This window comes from Heliangelus exortis, chromosome 3 (assembly GCF_036169615.1).
Source record: "Heliangelus exortis chromosome 3, bHelExo1.hap1, whole genome shotgun sequence".
Classification (NCBI taxonomy): Eukaryota; Metazoa; Chordata; class Aves; order Apodiformes; family Trochilidae; genus Heliangelus; species Heliangelus exortis.
In genome coordinates this window covers 60395729-60421311 of record NC_092424.1, presented here as the reverse complement: position 1 = coordinate 60421311, position 25583 = coordinate 60395729, and the positions used below count along the sequence as shown (strand labels likewise).

The 25583-nt window shown below is 40.1% G+C and overlaps 1 protein-coding gene across 1 annotated transcript in view; it reads left to right on the top strand.

Moving 5' to 3' along the window:
• Positions 1-7494: 7494 nt before the first annotated feature.
• TMEM200A (transmembrane protein 200A) overlaps positions 7495-25583 on the top strand; it is a 52641-nt gene continuing 34552 nt past the window's right edge. The window contains exon 1 of the mRNA XM_071740951.1: positions 7495-7629. The gene's annotated coding sequence lies outside the window, so the exon portion shown is untranslated. The remainder of the gene's footprint in view (positions 7630-25583) is intronic.

The window sequence follows — 25583 nt, the reverse complement described above, 5'->3', positions numbered from 1 at the left end:
TGATATCAGACTTGGCTTAATGTAAATGCATTATTTCCCTCCAGAAGATGTTCCAGCACTACACTATTATGCAGCATCCTAAAAATCCATTTTGACAATCTTTAAGTATAATGGGAGTGTATAAAGATGATCTTGTCCCAGATTTCTATGCTGAAGGTGTTTTACCTATTTTCCCCAGAACATTAATATTTTTCTTAAGTATTTCCTATAATTTAAGCATTAAGATCTGGCTCTTTAATTAAGGATATGTAGTAAGAGCACATGGAGGTGCACTTTTTTTTGAGACACCTGTAACTTTGCAAAATTCATTCTTTAGCAAGACATGAGTATCTCTTCATATTGCAGGAGTCTTTTAAAACCCTCATGATTTCTTAAGCAAGCTGTTGTTCAGTTCTAGATTCTTTTTTTTCTAGAAACAATAATATTTAGGAAGCTTCTGGGTACCACTTGTATGTAATTAATTAAATGTTTTAATAATAAGACTGAATTTATGAGATGGACATGGCTTTTTTTTCTACATAAGTTGGCAACAGAAGGAATAATTGTTATTTCCCTTAATGATGCATTTTAATAGGAATTTATGTAGTCAAATAATCTATTCACTTTTGCTAGTGCTTCACAGTTGGTTTTTTTTCCACAATGAACACATAATTACTGAATCATTGTGGTTGGAAAGGACCTCTGAGATCACTGAGTCCAACCATACACAGACACCACAAGCAAATAACCAAACCCCCTACAGTCTCTGCCACCAGAGCATACCCTGAAGTTCTTAACTACCTTCATGGATGGTGACTAAAACATCTCTTTGGGCAGGATGTGCCAGTGCTTGACCACTCTTTCAGTAAAGAAATTCTTCCTAATATCTAATCTAAACCTCCCTGGCCACAGCTTCCTCTGGTCCTGTCATTATTCTCTTGGGAGAAGAGGCCAACACACCCTTCCCTACATCTCCTTTCAGGTAGTTGTAGAGGGCAATGAGGTCTCCACCCAGACTTCTCCAAACTAAACATGCTCAGTTCCCTCAGCTGCTCCCTCTTTTCTTCTCTGGGCCCCTCACCAGCTTGGTAGCTCTGCTCTGGACATGTCCCAGCACCTCGATGATCTTCTTGTAGTGAGGGGCCCAGAACTGAACACAGATAGTGATAAGAATTTGAGAGAGCATGGAATGACGTGAAGTCTCAACTCATCACCACAACTGCAATGATCACACGTAATTACCCTGTGTCATGTAAAATACTTGTGACACCGATCAAAATTGTGAAAAAATTTTTTTTTCTTCATTATTTAGATTTTTATTCAGAAGAGCAACAATACTTTTCTCAAAGATAGCTTTGCTTCACTTGCTCCTAATTTCCTATAAGTCCCCTGTGGTATTTTATACAGAGACAGTATGACTACTGCTCACGACAGCACTTGCATGGGAAGCTTGTTACAAAACTAGCACATTAAATCACACAGCATGTTGCTTTTTGTTATCTTCCTGGAATCGTATGATGAAAAGATGGCAGTTTCTGTAAGCCATCTTCCCTTTTTTCTGGCACTACTGTTGGCATTTAAAATGCAGAGACAAGTGCTTACACAAAAAAAGGAAATATGCTACCTGCAGTTACAGTATCCCACCTACCTGTCTAGAAACAACCCAAACAGAAGAGCTGTGGGTTTTGATTAATGATGGAGCATTAGGAAACCCAACCTGCAGAGAACAAAAAGTGTCTGCTGCAAACAATTCAGTAGTCTGAGAAAATATTACATTTTTTATATATTTGTTCATTAAAAAAAAAAATATTCCACTAGTATCTTATTTATTGAGGGCTTCTGCTATACTCAACATGAAAGCTACATATTATTTTACAGCTTCCTTTCAAAATGGTGCTGCTACTTAAAGATGCCAGCTCAAGGAAGTCTGCCAGACATTGGCCAAAGCTCTTAAACTAAATAATAAACTGAGAGGAAAAAGACATCCCTTTCTGGAAAAAAATTGCTTTATTATCCTATGCATTAAACAGGAGTTTCAGTTCATACACACTTAACTTCCTTTACTTATATCAGTGTATTGATCAGAGTCTCTTGACCTAGGTGAGGATTTTTGTGGCTTTTATTAAATACCAACACTATACATTCCTAAATATCCAGGGATTCCTAACATTACAACACTTTCTTCAGACAAAAATCTCAAATAAAAGCACACTAAAACATTCTCAAGAAAGCCTGATTTCTTAAACTACTTCAAGACAGACTGAAACCCACTAAACTCAAACACGTGTTTGCATGTCAGTTGTTAATAAGAGAATAGATATTTCAGCCTGCTCCTTATATACAAAAAGCCATATATACACTCAATGCTGAGCAGAGAGAAGCAGACTTTTTATTTACAGAAACCACCAAGACATAATTTTCAAAGGATTATTTTAAATATACATATATACGTTTTCATCATACTTGGAGAGCTTAGTACCTATTGCTTTTTAAAAAGTTAGACATAGGAAAGTATGAAAGGATTAGGTTAAATCAGCATGTTAAGTATTGTTGGCAGCTTGCAAATCATTTGGAAGCAGGCATTTCTATCTCTATTCTCACTGGCTTCAGAAACTGCTCAAAGTAAAGCTCAAGCCAATAAATGGTAAATTACACAGTATTCCATGGTGTTTAACCATTGTTAAGATAGACAGTGACACATACCAGGATCCTTTTATACGATTCTGACATTTTCTTGGCCCTGTGTCTCTTGGCTTACTTTGCTGTTACCAAATATTTGCACTAGAAATCTGCTGAACAGGATCTCACTGATTACTCCTGGTGGTGTACAGATGCAAAGCAAAAAGAGTCTATCTGCCATGGAAAGCATCCAGCTGAGCAAAGACAGTGTGTAGCAGATAAATAGGAAAAACTAAACTGGTCAGCTGAAAGTCAGTAATCTCTGCATTGCAGCAGCCTAGCAGCTTTCAAGATTTTTCCAGGTGAGTTTCACACTGGTATAACAAGGAGACCAGTGAACTAGCTCTACTGAAACTTATTATGAGCTCCCTGGTACTACTAATATCCCAGGCACCATAGAAAAAAGAATTAATTGCTTGTTAAACATCATGGCAGCTAGCTAGTGGATGCTGGCATAAGTAGGTAGGAGCTGACCTGTCAATATAGCATGGGATAAGAACAGGAGGTAAAGGCACTTGTAGTCCTCTGATGGTGAAGAAAGGTGGCTTTTGTTTGAAGGGACAGTGGGAGGCAGCAACACTCACAAATTAGAACTCCTTTTGTGGCATCATTTCTCTCTAATAACAACTTCAGTGTCAGTTCAAGGGAAAATAGAGTACAGCATACAAGGCCATTATGTGTGCTTTGGAAGTATATTATAGAAGTACCTACAATACTAACACCATTTCCTGCTGGAAAACATTAGGGTATTTCAGTCCTTTTATGACTGAATTTTGGTTATTAGCTTGTACCTCCTGATTGTATGTAACAGGCTTGTGATTTTATACTTAGACACTATTTAGGCCTTTGATTGCTTACGCACTTTCTCCTGTACAGATTAAAGATCTCCAATTTTTGTACTTTTAGGGGCAGAAAACAGCCATTAGGACAGAGACCTAGCCTTATTTTGCAGTAACACATTTATGACTTATTGACTAACACATCATTTATTACCATCAAGAAACTCTTGATACTCTTATTCACTCCTTATGGAGACCAAACTCCACAATCAGATAGATTATGCTGTAAAAAGATTGAGTATGAACAAATCAATATGAACAAATGACAGTTGAAGATTTATGTCTTAATCAGGATTAAAGGGATAACAGTCTTAGGTAAGATTTTCAGTTTAATATGTGGAAAGTAAGCTATGAAAGATAAGAGATTCACAGTACTTAATTCACATTAAGTCTTAGCAAAAATAAAAAAGTGGGGTTTATTCTCACTGTAATGGTCTGGACTTGGCTACAGCTCTTCATCTCTAGTGGGGACCCTTTCAACCGTCAATTTAAATTGTGTTCCAAATTCACAATATTCCACATTTATTTTCCAGTAGCACAGGACAAGTAAGAGTCAAAAATTCTAGCCAGATTCTAGCCAAAGTCAATGCAGAAATTAGTCTGGATCTTATACTTTTCTGTCTAAAGGCAAAAACTCAAAAAAATGCCAGTCTTCTTTTTCATTGCATTAAATTTGCAGAAGATATGTTGACAGTTTAATCCACCCATTGCCTTGCTTATTACAGCCAATGAATGACTTTTCATGCTCCAGCTGAAAGGCTGGAAGGGAAACTAACACACTGCTAACATCCTAACTTAGTACACCATGCCTCAATTTTAAACAAATTGAAATGGAGTATCTCACTCATGAGGCTAATTACTGCTTCTTCCTATACTCTCAGAAGCCACCACCTTCATAATTAATGCATTAAAATGTTTGTCTTACTTGGCATTAGCAGTATTAGTGTTGACTTTTAAAGCCTGGAATATTGGTGTTGACACTGGCTGACTCTCCAGAGAGGTGAGGATGACTGAAATGTGAAGGGACTCAGGGCCTTATCCTTTTCATTCTTTTCTACTGTAGACCAGGAGTAAATTCCTTAACTCAATGGTCTTAAGAGAAGTATAAAACTGTTGTTAGTTGGGAAAGAAGCAGGCACTACCCTTCTTTAAGGGATAGAATTTTAGAAGAATCCAGGCAACACAGGTAAGAAGAAAAGCCAAAGGTCACCTCCTTGCAAGACACTTCTCCCAAATATGTCACTAGGATGGGAAGCTCTTGAGCTATAATCCATAGCATTTTCCCACAAATTGTGTTTTCCACAGTCACTTAAACTGACTGCTGCATTTTCCTACATATGAGCCATGTGTAAAAACAATCCTGTGGCTCAGTAGCAGTGTGACTTTAACACCTTCAGCAAATGCAAGGGAAGGCTCCTTTTCACCTAGCTGCACTACTGAAATTAGTCCTCCAACATGAAGGACTCACTCAGTCCTCAAAACCACGCTGTCTCTTACTGTCACCTGCTTAGGATCCTTTTTATGGGGGGCCTGTTTAAAAGCATAAATCGCCTAAGGATTTATACTACATGGCAGCACTTACAAAGACACAAAAGGTATCTGAGAAACAATTTATGGCATGGAAATATGAATCGAGAAGAAAGATATGGTGATACTGTACCTGGTCCAGTGTTGGAGGGAAAACAGAAGTTACTAGAAAGAACTAATCACATCATTTGCCTGGTACATTGCAAGCCCCAGCCCTTCCAGAGAGTACAAGAGCAGTGCCGAAACCAGTGCTGGCTCGCATCACACCCTTGGTCCACATTTAATCATCTACTGACAGTACACAAGGGTGAAATTTCTGCATCCCTCCCACATCAACATCTTCCAACAAAATTCTGCAAATTTTACTTGTAGATACATTGCAGTCTAAAAGGGATTTGGTGGGCATACACAATCCTTTCATTCACTGCCTCTGTAATGCACAGCTGGGTCTCAGAATTTGAGGTCTGAAGTATGCACCTGCTTGCAAACCTGTCTTTTCAACATCTGACATAAAATATGTTACATTACGCACAAACCAAATGATAGCTCTAGTAATATCTGAATGAACAGACAAAAATCTGACACTTCACAGTGATTCTTTGCTTCTTGAATCAAAACACAGTGAACAACTGGAAATGCAATGTTTCAAACTTATGTGGAATATTACTCTTCTCTTTGCTAGTCCAGAGTTGCTGGCATGTGTGTCTCCTTGCTAGAATAAGTTGATAATGGAGGATATATTTAATGTGGAAGGCATTGCATCAACGAGACAGGAGTATAATCATTATCAAGCATACACTGAGACCTGACAACACACTGAACAAGGAAAGTGTACACACTTAGGATTTGAAGATATGAAGCCGTATTGCAGGGTGAATGGAAGCTCCTAATACACTACCTGTCTTGAGAAAGCACTGCCTAAGTTGAATACAGATGTGCTTATGCCAGGTTCAGCATTTTTCTCTCTTTTTGGGAGATGCATTAGGTAGAATTATGGTAAATCTCATAACAGGCAACAGCAACGTTGCGATTAGTTTTTGAAAAGGAAATAAAACCAGCTATCAACTCAAAACAAGTAAACAAGTACAAATGTTATGTTTATCTAGGAGTCTCCCTCTCCCCAAAACTCATCTGCCTGGTTACCTGGCCTGACTAGAAGGTGTGAGCAGCAGACAGCTCAATTCTGCCGTCCCTGGCTGGACACAAGGAGTGGGCGAGTCGGAACATAAAAAAAAGAGCTGAATCACAAAAACGCAATTGCCTTTGAGGTGAAAAAAAAAAACCAACAACCAAAGTCACATTCCGGAATGCCTCCTTGCTCCCACGGTTCCCGTCCGGCTCCCATCCCACACGGGGGCAGGGAGTGCGGGTCCCCAGACCCTCATCCCGGCTCCCCCGCCGCCCTCTGCCCCGAGGGGGAGGCTCCCCCGGGCCCCGCACGCCCGCACTTCCCTCCCCTTCTGACTCCCTGACTCCCCCGGCCACCCCCGCCGATGACTCCTCCCTCGAGGTCGTGGCTCCTCAGCCCTCCGGGGCGGAACCGGGCACCCTACAAATACGCCGCTCCAGCGGGGCCACCGGCAGAGCGGGGCGATCCTGTGGCAGGGCTGCTCCATCGGCGGGCGCTGCCACTGGGACGCGGCTCCCGGCGACTCGCCGCGCCCTCCCCTGGGGAGCGGGGAAACTTTCCCGGGAGGCAGGGAAGGAGCCGCTTCCCCATCCCGCTGTTCCTCCTGCCTCTTCCCCCGGCTGCCGTCCCGTCCCGGGCTGCCGCCTGAAGCTAGACCTGCCTAGCGCCCGCCTGGTCCCGCCGGGCTCCTCCAGGCAGCTCTCAGGGCTTCGGTCGCTGCCTCCGCATCCGCCCCGCGGACGAGGAAGCCGCCCCGGCTGCCGCCCCGTGCCCTCCTCCTCCTCCTTCTCTTCCTCCTCTTCTGGGATCCCGTGGGGAGCGGCGGGAAATGGGGGGGGCGTTTCCATGGAGACGGGGCCGCAGCCGGGAGGTTTCGGAGTGAAAGTTTGCCGCGGGTGGGCGGTGAGGACCGGACGCGGGACGGCGACAGCCCAGGGCGCTGAGGGGAGTGGGCGGGCCGGTGGGGCCACCTTGAGGGCCGGGGTCGCGCCCCGGGCGGCACCGGGGGCGAGCGACGCCCGAGAACCTCACTGAGGAGCCGGGAAAGTTTGGAGCCGAGGAGCCACCGCCCACCCACGCCCCCCTCGGCGGCTCCCGGTGGCCGTTCCCCCTCCGCAGCTCCCGGCGGCCCGCGGAGCCGCTGCCATGGCACCCGCCCGTCGCCGCGGGGCGAGCAGGGGGCGGCCGCCTCCGGGTGTCCGTGTAGCGGCGGGGGGGCGCGCAGTCCCCGGTCGGCGGGCGTCCTCCTCCGGCCGGCAGTGACCGCCCCGGCCGCGCTCCCTGCCTGCTCGCCATGCCTCTTCCCGCCTGCGTCTCGCCGAGGACAGTGCCGGGGAAGGGCGAGGGAAGCCGCCGCCCTGTCACTCCCTGAGCCAGCCGCCGCCTCACCGGAGAAGCCCCATGTCCTCCGGGAGCCGCGCAGCCCCGCAGCTCGCTGCGCCGTGAGGGCGGACGACGCCTCGCACCTCCCCACAGGTAAGCGGTGGAGCAGAGGGGGTGAGTGTGGCGGGAGGGTCTCCCCTTCGCCCCCAAACTTCAGGACGCCTGCAGCCGATACCCCTCCCCGGGAGCGGCCGGGCCGTGGCCGCTCCGTCCGGCGGAGGGACTTGCCCCTGCCCTCGGCGATGAGAGGCAGGATGGGAGCGGGGACGGAGGTGGTTTTTTTTTCCCCTGCTAGAAATGGACTTTCTGCCCGCCGAGAGAAGCGGGGTGGCGCGCCGGCGACCGCAGCTCCGTGCGGCTGCTACACACCCTCTTTTGTCTGCTCTCCGGTCCGAAATACTTTACGTGCTGCCATCGCCTGCCCCGCCGGTCGGGAGCCCAGCCCTGCCCTGCTGAGCGGCTCTACCCGGGCTTCGCTCCCCTCGCCGCTCCCGCCCCGGCAAGTTTCCCCTTTGCCTTTATTTTTACCGAAGTTGGGTTTTCCTTAACCTTTGTTTGAGGGAAAAAATGGTGGTGTGCTGGTTATCTGGAAAGATGAGAGGGAGATGGGGACGACAAGGGGATTGCCCTGTTGCCCTGCCTGCAAACAGAACTCGCTGCTTAAATAAAATCCCTCATCGGGTAGACATAAGATTACCGGCGAGGTAGACTTTGAAACAAAAGTACCGCAGACAGCTTGGGTGCGTGGTAGATATTCCTCATATCTTATTAACATAACCATTGTTGGTGTCTGCGCTTGAATTCAGTACGCGTGCAGCTGTTCTGCAGATCTGGAATTGCAATCGCTGGATCTCCTGTATCTAGTTGGTACTTAAGACTAATTGTCATTAATCACTGCTAGTCTATTGTAGGCGGAGGTTATGAAAAATAAAACGGGTTTTACCGTGTAAAGGCAAAAGTATCCAGGCAAAAGTATCCTGTGTAACTTGAACTACAAAATAACCTGTAGCAAGGTAGTGGATTTGCAGTTCTTAATGCTTTTGGGACATGAGGACTATATTGCTGAATAAAATTCTGCCAGCAAAGGTTTTGTCTTCTCTGGTGTACCCTGGTTCTAGATCAAAATCGCTAGTAACTGTTCTGTTATTTTCCTATAAGGAGATGATGTTTCCAGTCTCTGCAATAGAAACTAAGTAAATGTCCAGATAGAAAAGATGTATTTTTCTCCTTTCTTTGTTTCTGTGCTGCTTTGTAGAAAGTGGGGAAAACCAGCCCATTTAAAATGGAAAATTATATCCATTGAATGTGACTTAAATTACTTGATGATGAAGCCAAGGGGTCTTTCAAGTTTGGAACATTTTAACATACTTTTCATGTTGACAGTAAATGTACTTCTAGCTAAATACTTGTTAGGAGATCATTATAAGATAATTTTTAGTAATTTGGTACATGAGTTGCAATTAGATTTTTGTCCTGAGCACAGAAAACACCCTAATGGAGAAATATGCAGTGGTTAAATAGTAATTTGGAAAACATCTTTCCTTTGCTGCTTCTTTGTTGAATGACAACAAAGATGCAGATTAAAGTTGGAGAAGGAGTACTGATGCAAAAGGTCACTATACTTGAGTTATTTTGTTCCGTGTATAGAAATGTTTTTGCCCAATACAATCACGCTGGAAGTGGATCAGAGCTTTGTTTTTATAGTAACTCTGTAATCAGATTATAAAAAGTGGGCTGTCAGAATTTAATCCTCTGAAGTATGGACTGAGCAAGCCCTGCTCTTACCAAGCACTGAGATGTATGCTGACCCTCCAGCACGTAAGTAGTTCCAACCCCCATCCATAATGATCACCCATGGTCTGAAGTCATTGCACACAGCAATAGGTCCAGTAACTTCAACAAAACTGTTCACTGCTTTAGCTGCATTGCTTGACCTTTCCTGGACCACACACTCTGTCTATGTGTTCTGCTTCCATCTCCTTGAATGCTGGGCATGGGATACAAAATACCTGTACCATACACAAGTGCTCCCATCTCACCACACCATATCTCACAGGTTCTGTGTTCTTGATTGACTTACACCTGTCGGGGGGTGAAAAGGAAAGTGAAAATTGAAAATTGGTTAAGAAGTGAAGTATGTGTATGGAACAGCAGGAGGAGACTACTTCTTGTGCCTTGTTTAGTGTATTTTAGGAGCCAGAAATTTGAAATGCTGAAAATTACTGAAAACACCCACAAAATTTCTGGAACCAGCCTAAGTTATGATGAAAAACTAAGGAAACCCAAAAGCTATTGTCATAAATAATTTCCTAAATTCATTCTTTCTTTTCTCTTCTTTCTCTTCTTCTTTCTCTTCTTCTTTCTCTTCTTCTTTCTCTTCTTCTTTCTCTTCTTCTTTCTCTTCTTCTTTCTCTTCTTCTTTCTCTTCTTCTTTCTCTTCTTCTTTCTCTTCTTCTTTCTCTTCCTCTTTCTCTTCCTCTTTCTCTTCCTCTTTCTCTTCCTCTTTCTCTTCCTCTTTCTCTTCCTCTTTCTCTTCCTCTTTCTCTTCCTCTTTCTCTTCCTCTTTCTCTTCCTCTTTCTCTTCCTCTTTCTCTTCCTCTTTCTCTTCCTCTTTCTCTTCCTCTTTCTCTTCCTCTTTCTCTTCCTCTTTCTCTTCCTCTTTCTCTTCTTTCTTTTCTTCTTTCTCCTTTCCCTCTTTCTCTCTCCTTTTTTTTTTTCCAAAAAAAAAAAGAAAAAAAAACAACAACAAAAAAAGACAAGAATGCTGTCAGTCTTGTCTCTGCTAGTGGTAGAGAATGTAGTGGAAATACGAGGAACTTGATATTCTTGTTAATGATGATGCCTTCTTCCATTTGATTTGGTGTCATTGTTCTTTATAAACAGGTCAATTACTTGTGGTGTTATAGAATCAGAAAGGTTATGGTTGGAAGGGACTTGAGATCATCAATATCCAACCCTCCTACGTGGGCAGAGACACCTCCCACTAGACCAGGTTGCACAAGGCTTCATCCAGCCTGGCCTTAAACGGTTCCAGGGATGAGGCATCAACAACCTCCCTAGGCAACCCATTCCAGTGTCTTACTACCCTCATCTTGAAGTTTTTTTTCCTAATATCCAACCTAAATCTACCCTCTTTCAATTTAAAATAATTACCCCTTGTCTTGTCACTATCCTCTCTGGTGAAAAGCCCTGTCCCAGCTTTCCTGCAGGCCCCTTCATGTACTGGAAGGCCGCTATAAGGTCTCCCTGGAGCTTTCTCTTCTCCAGGCTGAATAGCCCCAACTCTCCCTGCCTGTCTTCATAGAGGGGTACTGCAGCCCTTTGATAATCTTTGTGGCCCTTCTCTGGACCCTCTTGAACAGGTCTGTATCTTTCCTGTGCTGGGACCTCCAAAGCTGTATGCAGTATTCCAGGTGGGGGTCTCACAAGAGCAGAGTAGAGGGGCAGAATCACCTCCCTCACCCTGCCCTTCTTCTGATGCAGCCCAGGATGCAGTTGGCCTTTTGGGCTGCAAGTGTGTGCTGGTGGCTCATATTCAGCTTCTCATCTACTACAGCCCTCAAGTCCTCAGGGTTGCTTTCCTCCTAGCCTGTATTTGTGCCTGGGGTTGTGCCAGTCCAGGTGCAGAACCTTGCACATGGCCACATTGAACTTCATTAGGTTGACATGGGCCCATGTGTTGGCTCTTGTTACATTGGAACAAAGGAGAAATTGCAAATAATTTTCTAGCATGCAAGACTGGAGATTAAAAGTAGAATGAATTTTGTGAAAACATTGTCATTTTGTGGCAGTTTAGACACCCTTAAGTGTTTCAGACCTCTGTATGAGGCTGGCAATCAGTGCCTAAGGAGAGCCTGAACACTTCTAGAAAGGCAGCTGAAGGCCAGGTGCAATAAATATCCTAATAGTTGATGATGCTTGTACAACAGTTCTACATGAAAGCCTTTAAAAGGACTTGAATCTGTTATCAGAAAATCTTATTATGATTTCTGATGCTGCAGGTGATAGATGTGGGAAAACATCCCCAAAATCACCTTATTATCGGGATTTAGAGAGATTCATTCTGGATACCCATTTATCAGCAAAATTCTTCTCTTACTTTGTGTGCTGCAACTGGTGACTGCAAGTTATTCAGAGATACTAATCAATAATTTAAGAATTAGGAATGTTCTTAGAGAAGTTTGATACATATTTTAAAAGAGCTGTGTACACTCCTCAAGACCACTAGAAAGAAAATGTAATTTGTGACAGTGCTTGAGTTAGCGCATTAGTTTTAGCTAGTACTTTAATTTTAACATAAAAACACTGTAAGGAAGAGTTTCTGGTTTTCTTCTTCACTGGGTAACACATTACCCACACAATCTCTGTGTAGTTAACTTTTTAATAAGCAGACTGTAGATTGCATGGACAGGTGAGATGTTGGCAACACCAGTGAATTAAGCTACTGAATGAATGTTTTGCATAGCTTTTATCCTACCCACCGGTTTTACTAGCTGCTGGTTGTCCACCTTTTGTGTGGAGCTTTTAAAAATAAGTGCTGTTCTAGACTTCCCGTGTTGGGACTTCAGTCTAACTGTATAGCAAGAAGTCAGCACTCTGTTCCACCATTAATCATTGCCACATAACACAATTTAGTACTGGGTGTATAGATATAACTATATAACTGCTTTTCATATAGGTGAATCTTGCCAGGAGCAGCTGAAGTAGACCTGATGACTGAACTTAGTACTGAAATACTCAGATTTTACTGGTCTCTTGGTATAAATGTAATTACCTTTTATTTACAGCATTTTTTACAGCAAATTACCATTTATTACAGCATCAATGACTTAAAACTTCATGATTTCACCTGGGTGCCTTTTCTTTAAAAAAATCAAGGTTTTCTTTTTTGCACAGCTAGCCAATTGAAATGGATAGGAAGAAGCTACTTGAATGCTTTTATATGTAACATTGGAAGAATGTTTGTACTGATCTGTATTCTTAGTTTTGTTTTTTGGTGACAGAAATATTGCAAAGAGCAGTTGGTGTTTTTTGAAAATTAAGTGGCTAGAAGACTTAAGAAAGAAGGGTTCTTCTCATTTGTCTTCTCTGTTCTTCTGGTTTTCATTTTGGGAAAGGTTATTGTTCTTTTTTCTCCATGTTTCAGTACCTAAAAAAAGAGTGACAGGGAGCTGCAGAGCCACCTAAGCAAAACTGGGCATCTGAGGAACATTGTCAATCAGATGTAATGATGTAGCAGAGATTTCAGGAAAGGTATTATCAAACCAGGCTTTTGGAAAATGAAGCAGTTTAAACACCTCCTTGTGCATAAAGTCTCTGAAAAGCCTTATGCGGACTGTAAGGCAGTTGTCTTGTCACTCTCTTGTGTCCATTTATATCAACTACTTTTTATTATTCATACCCCCCTGGAATTTTAGTCAATTGTTTCTTTTATTGGAAGTGCGACCATTTTCATCCAAATAAAATTAGTAGAAACAAAGGACATATTTGTCTACAGGGTTTATAAATTCTACCCCACTGAGCTAAATTATGAAACTTACTGAATCAGAGATGCTATGATTTTGTCACTTCAACGAAGTACACTTCACATACGTACAATTTTTAAAATTACAAGAGATGTAAAATATAATGTAGGTTACTTTTCATATTAGCTTAAAGAAAAAGAACTAGACAAGAAGACAAAATATGTTTTTAAATGAATTTGTTTTTTCTTCTTTGCTGTTTCATAATGATAGCTGGACAGAGCACCCCAGTCCTGTGGTTTTAGAAAACATCAATAAAAAGTGCTAAAACTTTATCCTGTTGAAACTGCATATTTCCATAATTCACTCTGGATGTAAAATGGAAAACATTTTCAATGCAGCCTTGCTACAGTTGAGTGCTAATTGCCCATGAGTCCTGGCATCTGGTTAGGGGCACTTAATTCTTTAACTCAAAGAAGTAGGGGTTTGTGCTTTGATGCCTGTGACCTGTGCTGGGATCAGTAACATGAGCTCAGAGAGTGGATATGAAATCAAAGCAAGCTTTTTTGAGCTTTCCCATGATAGTCACACTACCTTCTTCTAATAAAGTAGAGAATTCTGAAAGTAATTTTAATTTTCGTCAATTTAAACCAGGATCAAAGCAGATTAATGAGGAGACAGTTAAAAAACTTTACTTACTCTATTAAATTTGGTGTAATAGTGGTAACAGTAATAGAATTTGCTTTTTTTTTCACATTAGCTTAATGTGCCTGGGTAAATGGCTCTGCTTATCTGTAGTCTGTTGCCTATTGTTGAAGAAGTTTGTATCTAATTAATTTTATCACTTACATTTTGCCATGTATTAAATGAAAAAAAAATGCTTTTATGTATACCATAACTTGTCTGCCCACCTAGTTGCTGGTGTAAAATTGCAGCTCAAAAACTGGAGTTTTCTTTCTCCTTTGTGTAACTCAAAGTAACAAAGGCACATCACATATATCAAATATACTAAAAAGTATGGTGTAAATAAAAACAGTTTCAGTTACTCAATTTTTGTTTTCCGTTCCTGAAAAGCCTCTACTTATGGTTTGTTAAGATTCAGTCTGTGAGAAACTACAGATCAGTGAATAGCTCTCAGAGGTGTTAGGATATTAAACCAGTTTGCTGTGTACTGGAAAACTCATAATCAAGAGTCCCATTGTATCAGTACTGCTTGCTCTTTTTCATAATGAGTTGTCAGGATTGTCAATGAAGCATATTCTAGCCTAGGAAGCAACTTGATCCCATTACCTATATTTTTAGATAAATTCCTCTCTCTACATGGGTACATGCACAGGACAAGATCTATTTCTCTTGCTCAAATGTGAAATTTGGCATGTACTGATATTGCAATGAGATACGTGTTTAACATCTGTCTTCATAAAGAGAGCTGAGACCAGGATTCTGCAACAGAAAAAAAGTTTTCCTAAAGAAGAGTTCCTTGGAGCTGTTGTAGCTTCTCTCTTTTGTGTGGCCTTGTGCTGGGCACACTTGGCATACAAGTTATGGGACAACCTGCTGAACCCAGGAAAGGAGATGCAGCATGGAACTCAGCTGTTCTGGAGACTTGGGTGTCACAGTAGGGTTGATGGAGGTCAACTGAATAAACCTGATAGAGTGTGAGAGACTCAACAACTATGTACTTCTTGCTGTAAATTACTGTATATTTAATAGCTGGCTTGTTTCACCTGAGGTGAATGTATTTCTGTAGGAAGGAGAAGTTAAGTGGCAGATAACAGGCAAAACAGAACAAGAAGGGGAAAGGGAAGTGGAAAAAAGAGCAATTGACAAAAGAGAATAATGAAGAAAGAAAAAAAAGAAGGCAGAGAAAGGATGAGATATAGTAAGTTGCATATTTAAAGAGGAATGATGCTACATTCAGTTTTATAAACTGAAATAAAGAATAGTAAGACCAGACGATGCAGTGTTTCTCTATTGAAGCATTCCCATCTTTTCACTCTGGAAAAAGAGGAGATTAATTCTTGTCTCCCTAGGACATATTTTAAATAATTTGTCTTAGTTGTGTATCAGAGTAGTATGCTCTGCAAAAAGGATGTTAAACAGTTCTTGCAGAAGATAAACTGTAAGCAAGTAATTTCCAACAGACATGAAAGGGCACCATGGAGTATATATGGTTTGCTTATGAAGATAGAAACATCAGTTTGAAATATCTGCAGTTTAGGTGAACTGCTGTTTCTTTTGCAGACTAATACTCTGGACCACTGTACAGATTTATGTAACCTGTCATTGTCTCACAGAAGTCTAGTAAGCACAATAAGCACAATGGAGACTTCCTTCAAAATGGTGGGTAATTAAATTGTATTTATTAAATGAATAGTTAGCCACCATAGTAGCACAGATTTTTCTTTCTGGTAAGGTTTTGATATGTCTGTGTTAGGAAATCAATGAAGCAAAGGCCTGGTTGGTGGCCATGAGATCAGCCAGAGTGGCCTGGCAATGCACCTGGCTGGAAGGAGCTTCTGGGCTGAACTTTGATAAATATCTGAGAAGGTTCTAGCTGGTCTCAACCACAAATGCCCCTGGCACTCTTTTGGTAGACTAAAAGAGACATGGGCACAACATACAGCAATCCTAACATACATGGATTGGAAAGAAAAGCAAGATATTTAAAGTTACTTTAGAGGCTAATTACATTTAAAAAAAAATTGAAGTCAGTGTGCTATATCGGTAGTAACTAATAGTATGGAAACTGGAATTTGGAACATTATGCTTATGTCCACAAACTATGTGGAACTGTTGGAACATACTGGGACACTGTACTCCCAAATGGATTACAAGTGGTTACCAAACAAGTATGGATTTACACACATAATAAATCTCTAGCTTCTAGTTCCTTAATGTCACAATTATTGGCCTGCTAATAATAGCCTGGCATAAAAATGGCTAGCAAATATTAATAATAAACACCCAGATGCCTAACAGATGCTTCTTGGGAAGCAATGGCTTGTCTGTTAAAATTGTTTATAGACTAAAGAGCAGTAGAATTGCTTTGCATTAATTCAGTACCACAGTGCTTTCCCCAAACCCTTCTTATGATCCCTACAAAATATTTTCTTTGATCTGTGCCAGGAAGAAATTTTTTTTCAAATTATTTGCAGATGCCTGTTCTGAATCTATTGCCATTTTTCTAATTCAATTTCAGTCTCCTTGGACATGGCCTCATTAACTGTTGTCCATGATGGAATATCTACAAGGTCCTACATATGTTGCTGGAACATAGTTCAATAGTCTATATTGTATTAGAAAGACACAAATCTATGTTTCTCAATCCAAGTTTGCAGACAATACCCATACCAATGAAAGCATTTACTGATTAAGGACAAGAAATGTTGTGTTTTGCAGAACTCTTGTTTGTAGTTTTTCATTGTCCCATTGTAGAGTTGTAATGGTAATGGGAAATAGGTTATAGCTGAGACTGTTATCTTTCATTATAGTTCTGTGTTGTGATTTTTTTTTATTCCATTAGATTTTGTTTTTCTGTGGCATTTAGAGATTACAACTAGATGACATTGCATTTGTTATATAAGTCCTGTAAAAGAAAATTATCAGAGAGTCAGAATTAAACTATGAGATGGTGGGCCTAGATGTAGTGTCACTTTCTGTTAATATTTTCTAGGTAATTTTACCAATTCTTATTATTGTGCTGCCTTAATAGCATACAAATTCATTGTTACTGTGCTTTGTAATGTGATTTCATAATGTGTGAAGTTAATTGTTATTCCTGCTGTCTCTGAAGCATATCGGGAGTACTTAATTCTTGCTTTTACAACCATTTTTCTTAGTGTACATGTCACTAAGTATTTACCCTGTGTTGGGAAAGGCAAAGGCTGAAGACAGAACAAATAAAAAGTGAGCTTATGTGATTCTTCATTTCTGTAGGTAGTGCTTTCCTCTGGAGTTTAGACCTAGTCCCAGGGAAAATTCTGTCTCTAGTACAGAATACCTTCATTTGATTCAGTTGCACACATTCAGTATTTCTGAGCTGCAGAGAAAACTTACAGAAGCTCTGACAACTTATTACACTTAAAAAATTGTAGGTGAACACAATTCACTCCTTGACAACTGCTGGACTGTGAGTACAATGATACTATGAAGGCAAGGTGTAGATGGAGATGAAGGTAGGTCAGTAGTACAGCAGCAACCACAGGCCGATTATTTTGTAGGAGCAAGTCTATTTTTTTGCAAATGCCATCTTAGACTTTGTTGGGAGACTTGAATAATTGGAAATATGAGAAAAGTGGGAAGTATGAGAGAGCAAGTAAAAATAATGTGCAGCATTAATACCATAACACTGTTCCTTCTTGTCTTTCAGAAAATCCATAAGAAATGATGAGGCCAAGTGTTAGCATTTGCCGTGGTTAGCAATCTAGAAAAGACATGGTAGGGATAACACTTGGATCTTCAGCAGGGGCAGCAGAGACTGGCATACATCCCTGCAAAGGGGATCTGATCTGGTTTTGTCCTACTATTTTCTCCAAAAGTGTGTGGCCTTTCAGTCTTTGTTAAAACTTCTCTAGCAACAACTATATTGCACTGAAAGAAAGATTACCCTTAGTTTGGTCATGTATGTGTGTGTAATGCTTCTTGTCTGGCTGCTGACCATACTTCTGTCTTTTAAACAATGCTGTATTTGGTGATGTGCTATGGATCACTGTCCTGGGAGTATATGCCAGCCAAGCTCCAGCCTGTATATGGTGCTTCACAGTATGGAAGGTAGACACAGGAGGAAGGGATATTAGCAGAGGTTGTTGAGGTGACCACAGAAAATATGAGCCACAGCAGAGGTCTGAAAAACAGCCAGGGAAACCATTCTGGATTTCATCAAAGACCAAAAGATTATACAGCTAGATGCCATGGCTTTGGCAGAATGATAAAATTGAAGCTGATGTATGGTTTGTGTTAATTATTTTATATTTGGCTTGCATTTTAGTTTTCAGGATAATTTATTGTCTAACTTTTATTGCCCATTCTTAGTATGATTTTTGTTTATTTTACTGAGACAGGCTCTGTGTATTTATAGCATAGCAACTTTCTCCATTCTCTCCAGATAGTTCATGAAGAAGGAACACAAAAAAAAAAGCATAGCTATGTAGCCAAGCTAGTAGTGCATTATTTGAATAGTTATCTGAATCTACTGTGGTTCTGGCTGATCTGACAGTAATTCCTGTTCTTTTGTAAACAAACCTGTCTTTTTTCATGGATCTCTCTCTATGTGTTTATATGTAATCTCAGGAGGGGAATGGGGAGTTTATGAAATTATTTCCTCCTTTTTTATAAAAGAAAAAAAAAAGAAAAAATAATCGGGTAGCTGATTTGCCACATATGGGGGCTTGTAGGCTCTAGTTTTGTTGAGTGCTTTGGAGAATGGCACTAAAAGCCCCTTAATTTTGTAGCCTTAATTTGTGATGTAAACCCAAGCCACCCCTATATTGTATCAATGTAGACAAATACCAGAGTGTATGCCAACATATAAGAATCTCATGGACATGATATTGTATGAAAGGTTTGATAACAGCTGATTTACTCTGGTCCTTTCTGAAATAGTCCTTTAAATCTTTCAGGTTTTTGGTGTCCCTGTAACGCTCCCTTTTCAGTTGTGGGAGAGCCATTTGTTCCTCCTTTGTTTCACTTCTCCCTTTTTGCTTTTTCCCTTTATTAAAGCAGCAAATGCTTCAGGAAGCAAACATTACTTAGATTTTACTTATATCTAGGGAACTGCATTCTGGGCCACTGAATACCTCCTGAAAAGTTAATTTCTAGTGTTGTATGAATTACACAGGTTGGCAGAGACAATAATTTGGATTCTCTGCTATCATTACTCACATTTTACATCAATATAAATCCTTGATTTTAATGGAAGTTTTAGTGTCTGTTACAAAACTGATGGAGGGTTTAGATATTGCAGACTGAGACTTGGTTGGGGCAAGTAAAAAATTGTCTTTTGCTGCTGTGCTCTCAAGAACACTGCAAAAAGACTGAATTGTTCTTGTTTGCTTACTGTTGCACTCGTTATGGGATGAGATCCTGACCATGTGAAATCAAAGGAAGAATTTCTAAGTATTTCAACAAGGTTGGGGTTTCATTCAGTGTGTTAGCTAGTCATGCACCTAGTGTTGGTTCTCACACTGATCAAAAATGTCAGATATTTTCTGTGAAACATGCCTTTATTACACAAGCAAGCCAAAGCATTTCTCAGGAGCTAGAAGGGTTTTAGTTCAAAGCCATGACAATCAGTTTCAGCTAATAAGCTGGCATCCTGCAAAGCCCCAAAGCCTTCCAGAATGTGTGTTCTGCAAAGATGACTTTCTAGTTTCTCTAAGCCGAGTTAAGGTGGTATTTTGTTATCGCTTGAATGTCCCTGAACATAGGCTTTTATAAGCTGAATTTTAAAGTGTCTGTCTTCTAAATTTCTAAACGATTTATCCAACATATCTGAGTAGAATGAGCTTTGGAAGTGGGAGATATTTTTTCCATCTAATTTCTTTGATTGTACTAGAATATTATGAAAGTGTATGGTAGGTTAATTAAGCTACTAATCAAGATATGGAGTAGATGTATGGTTTTCTTATTAGTGATATTCAGACTGTTAAATGGAAGCATAGTAGGGAAGGCATTTCTTCCAGTCTAGGACAAATACCTTTTAAAGAATTTTTAGAAATGCCTAAACAGATATGAAAGACTTTCTGAGGCCAGTAAATCCCAGATCAGGTGTCATTCTGCAAAGAGCTGGCCATTCATGAATAGCCATATCCCTCACTTCAAAAATAGTAGGGAAGTCTCAGTAGCCTTTGCAGCCCAGTGTGCTTGAGCTATAAGCTTGGAGATGTCAGAAAAGCTATATAAATGTGCTGAGAATTTACTTGTTTCTGCTTCTTCAATCCCATCTGGGGGAATTGAATGATGGGATGGGAAACACTAGTTTTAAAAGGTCCCTTATTGTGATCTGATGTGCTGCCTTGCATGACATGAGGCTGTGAGAATAAGAGGTCTGTGCCTGAGAAGGCTCCTCAACATATGCTCTGATAGCTATTAGCTGCATTTTGTAGTAAACCTATTCATTTCTTTCATCAGTGATGTTCTTTGACTCTGAAAAAAACCTTCTTCCCAGCTTCAGATGTGAAAAGAAGTGACTAAGCTTGCACACTTCCACTGGCACAGCATCACTGGGGACCAGTCTGCCAGGCTGACGTCTTCATTGCCTCTGCCACGGGTCAGAGTTTCAGCAGCTGCCAAGGTGAAGCTGGGCTTGCTGTGATTATTGGTGTTCTTGATTCATTAAACAGAAAGTGTCCTGTTGTATGAAATGGGGTGAGAACAGCCAGTTGCTTAAGCAGTGTAAAAACTGTTGCATTCCTGTGCTGGAGAGTTTGTATCGTTAATGTAATTGAAACATCAGTATTAAATTTTAAGTGCATTTCTCAACTGTTTTAAATGCAGAATTGTACATGTAAACCTTCAACAGTATCTGGAAATAATGTATTCAGTTCATAATGGTTTTGTGATAGAAGCACAGCCATAAGAATCTGATGATAAGGGCTTTGTTCTTGGCTTTGATAGAGGTAGTCTGTGACTTTAGAGAGCTTTTCTAATTCTGTCTTCCCAGAAATGCATAGGCACCTTGTTCTTGTATTATTTTCACCCCTGTGGAGAATATCATCTTTAGTGTCTCTTCTTCTAGTTTGACTATCTGCAAAATGGGGATATTTCTATAGGAGCCTTAACACTCATAAATACTCATGAAGGTTTTTTGAGCTATTTGAATGAAAGGTGCCACGCAAAATCAAATCAGTATTATATACCTTGAGTGAAAAGAGCTCTTGGAATATTGATGCTTGAGCATAATCATTAATGGTAGAAAGCATCTTAATTCAGCAAAATACATTGGAAATTAAAATACTGAAACTGAAAATAATGATTGAGATTGGAAACATTTCTAACAGGGAGAAGAATTAATTCTTAAACTACCTTTAAGAGCTGAGTAGTCTTTCTTTCTGAAATATCTAACTCTAGGATAAGTTATAGGCCTGATACAGAAATTAGAAGTGAATTTCCTTGGTTATGTATGCAGCATGCAGATGACAGCAATCTTTTCTGGCCTATAATATCTATGAATAGATATTTCTTTAGTGGAACAGTGGAATATGTTTGTGGCTAAATACTGTTTTTTCTCTAGAGGGATTTAAATTCCATCAAAACTATTACTTTGAAATGTATAATATGAAATTGTTACTTAGAGAAACATAATGACCTTGGTGCTTGTTTTACAAGGCAACTCTCTCCAGCTTTATTGATAAATACGGTTGGAGAGATTAGATGTGGCTCTCCAGCACACAGCTCCCTGGATAAAGTTTAGATTGCACATGGTCAGTGTATTGAATGGAACAAAGGCGTTTAGGTAGGATTCTGTTCTGCAAACAGAACCATGCCTTTAACTGTTGTGTGGCAACAGAAGGTTTGAAACTGGAGCTACTGCAGACACCAGACACGGAATGGCTGTTACATGTGTGCTCTAGGTGAGGTGGTCTGGTCTTTAGGTAGGACTGAATTATTTACACAAAACCTGTGAGTCCAGGAGAAATTGTCATGCTATGAGTTGTAATGGGCAAGGTTTAATGTGCCATACTGCATACAAGCAATTTGGTAATGATTTTGTTGGCTTGAACAAAGATTTGAATCAAGTCTCATATATGGCACATGACTAGATCATTTCAACACTTTCTGAACTCTTTCTGAATTGAAATATCAGTCTTTATTTTGTCTCCCCTTGCAGCCTTTAGGGAAACTAACATGAATTGCATGCCTTGCTAACTTTGGAGTTAGCGATGAAAGTCTCTTGAATCTATGATCCAAGAATAAGTGGGTTTGATTTTTATGCATGTAGGAATGAATCTGCAAACTTTAGGGCTGTGTAGTTGGGCAGATATATGTGTAGTTGGAGCCATTCCAAATATGTAGGAGTCTGTAAACACCCTTACTGGCTGGAGATCAGGTCCACTGTCTGTATCACAGTTCTGTGAGGATTATGACTTCTGCCTGATGAAATTCCTTGCCTGAATTTCTGATTATGGTCTGGCTCAGCTATTCATCAGGAAGGCCTGAGTCTTGCTTCCTCTGGGAGTTGAGGGAACAGTAGCCTGAAGGTGGGCACTCATTTTGTATCTTAAAACCACTTGTTAGTGGAGTATGATTTTTTTCATGCCCAGTGTTACCTAACATTGCAAGAAGTCCATTGAGGCTACCTTTCTGATATATTTTTCACAGATGGAGCATCATGTGTGGTCTTTTATTAATTCCATATCCTGGCTTGACTTCTGACTATCAGGAGACATCTGCCAGTAAGAGGCAATATCTACCTGCTTGTCTGTTTTAGAAAACAGTATTGCTCAGAAAAACAATTGGTTAGTAGTGCCAAAAACTTCCATAAAAGCCTTAAGGCAAAATCACAAACAATTTACAAAGAAATTACCAGGCAACTCATTAACATGGCAGCATTTTAAATGGACTTTGGACAAGGAAATCAGTTCCTTTGCAATGATACAGAATATGATGACAAAAGATCAGACAGGAAAGGCCACTGACAATGGTGATTTTGTAATTTCCTGTGATCCTTGGCAGAATCAGCTGGAACTTCTGGACCAGAATAATCTGTCAAGCTGTCATGTCAGACTCTCATACCCAGCAGATAGTTAAAACACTGGTGCAGTTTTAAATAGGAGGCTCAGTTTATATTTTAAAGCAATATACTTGAAAATAATTTACATCTACAGATACCTAGTTAGTTCTAAATTTCACCTTCCCTGTAAACCAAAGTTGTCGTTGCAGAGTGAGGTGCAAGGAAAATACTATCTGTGGTGGATAATCTTGAAAAATATGTCAGCAGGGAGAAGGCAAGAATTGTCAAAGAATGACAGATTTTCATAACTTTCTTTGTTGCCATGCTCAGGGGGAGGTGAGTTATAATTTGGATGAAATTTTTTTCAGTGAACTGGGGGAGGTTTCATTATACTCAGTTTGGCTTTAACTGCAAAAGTTCTTCATCTGGAGTATATCTAACTGTAGTAATCATTATCAGTAGTAACATTTTAAATTGAGAGGCTGATAGAAGAGGAAGCAGGAGATTTTACACAGAGGACATCAAGCAATCTTAATATGGAGACTTAACTTTTGCACAATAATTAAAAAATATACAGCTGAGGTCTACTTCTGTGTAAGTTTCCTGAAAATCTAAGAATTTATATTTAATGCACATAATTTAAATATTTTGGCAATTGTATTATCTAGTCCCTCATTTATCTGTTAGTGAATTACAAGGGTTTGCAGTAAGACATACTTTGAATAAAGTTTCCTAAAATCTAAGTTAATATAAAATCATTAGAAAGTAGCAAGTGACCTGCAGTGGACCTTGCATTAAGAGCTTCCTCTAAAACTGTTTATTTCACATTCAACTTGATCCTACGTGTTCATAAGGAATTAGCTGCTGTCAGTCATACAAAGCCATGCTAAAAGGTAACTCCCTTGGGATGGATGTGGAGAATCAGAAGCACTGGCTCTTGAAATACGAGGACAGACATAAGGACTGATGTTCTCTCGTGTTTTCTTTAGGATGCAGCTTCCTCAGACAAATGGCAAACCTTGATACCTGTGTATGCAGGGCAGGGCTATTAGTTTCCATGAGAGCCCTGCAGATAATAGCTGGCTGTTCAAAGTTGTGTCTACACATTGCTAGGTCAGAATTTCTTTTGTGGGCTTAACCAGCATTATGCCATTGGGAGAAAGTAGCACCTCTGCAAAAAGAAACAGAAAAGTGATGTTGCATCGAAGGCAGTAGGATTTGCTTCTCTACTTTGAACACCCAAGCTAGCACTGTGGCACAATGCTTTGTTTTGGATTTTGTTTGCTGTAGCTCAGAGTTCAGTTTACTTCTCTTTATTGCATGGTGTAAGTTTGCCCAGTGGCTGGAATTCTGGCTGCTAAGAAAAGTGGAAAAACTCTTTATGGTCTGTGCAGAAGATCCTGCATCTCTGTTCGAAGGCCAGATAACAAAGAGTATCTGATGATTTTTTTAAAAATGCCATTTATGTTATGAAATCAAATATTTTGTAGTATATGTTGGCTTTATCTATAAGGTTTATGGTTTTATCTGAAAGTAATAATTTAGTATTTTTATTTATTTATTAAGATCTCCACACCCACTGAATATTAATACATTTGTACTAATGTACACACTATACATAAGTACATGTATACTAAGCATGAAGTACATTTCATTTATTTCCACTTTCCACTATACCAAGCATACATTAATTCAGTATAATTAATTCATATCTTCTTTATGATTTAAAGGTACTGGTGATTATGATTTATCTTTACCAAAAAATATCTGTTCAGAGCTACGATGAGTGAAACTCTTAAAGTCTTAGGACAGAAGGAAGCAAGGAGGGAGGGCTAAGGAGAACAGTGAGAATCCAATGTGAGCTGGTATTTTTATTAAGTCCTGTTCTTCCTGTAGTGTAAGCTCCTTTTATTCAGTCTTTTTTTTTTTTTTTTTTTTTCCATGTTATCTACTTTATACTGCACACACGTAGTAGACTTCAGTGGTTGCTTTTGCCTGTGGTTGCTTTTGCCTATGGTTCCTTTGAATGAACTCTTTATTGTCACCCTGAAACAGTGTTTCTGAAGGAAGAGGCTATGGTCGACATTCACTGGAAATATCAGAATAGCATCGTAATAGTTGGTGTTTTAGGGTGACTTTGATAAAAAACTAGTACATGAGTTTTCATGATTCCTCCATAGAAGCAAGAAAATAACCATGCATGCTAACATATTGACAAGTAATCTATCAAAGAGAAGCCAGGCTTTGTTTCAGGAGAGAAATGGGAGCAAGCCAAAATAAAGCTTTGATTGTACAGAAGTGTATGACAAACCTAGATTACAAAGATATTCAGAGACAATATTTTCTCTGTGGTTAAACCATACTTAACTTCAGTCAGCTTGCTGAGCATAAACATATACTGCTGAATGCACCTATCAATTAATGTTAAAATTATAAAGAACTTCTCAGGATAGTTGATTCACTATAGTAGAAAGTGAAAATCTAGAGGGAGTTCAGGGGAACTACAGTAATATTATATTTGGTGGAAGCATATACACAGACATGCTTTCAGCAGGGAAGGGGCTTTTTCTCTGCAGTCACCAGTTAGGTGAGGTAAAGGCAATGGGGAAATAATAATTTTATTTTTTTTTTTAAATCCACCTTACTTAGGAAAATAAAAAGTGTAAAGATGTGAAGAAAATGAATGCATTTAGGGTGAAAGAAACAAATAATTCTCTTTGAGACATGGACCACAACTCTGTTTTATTATTATAGCACATAATACTGAAAGGTCCTGTTTGGTGAAAGAACTCATAGGTGTGGTTGTTACTGTATATGACTTGCTGCTAATAACTTAAAAGCTGAAGTATTTTTTTAAGTTAAAACAAGAAGAAACTTACAAAGCAGGACTACTTTTGAAAATAGTATTTCAA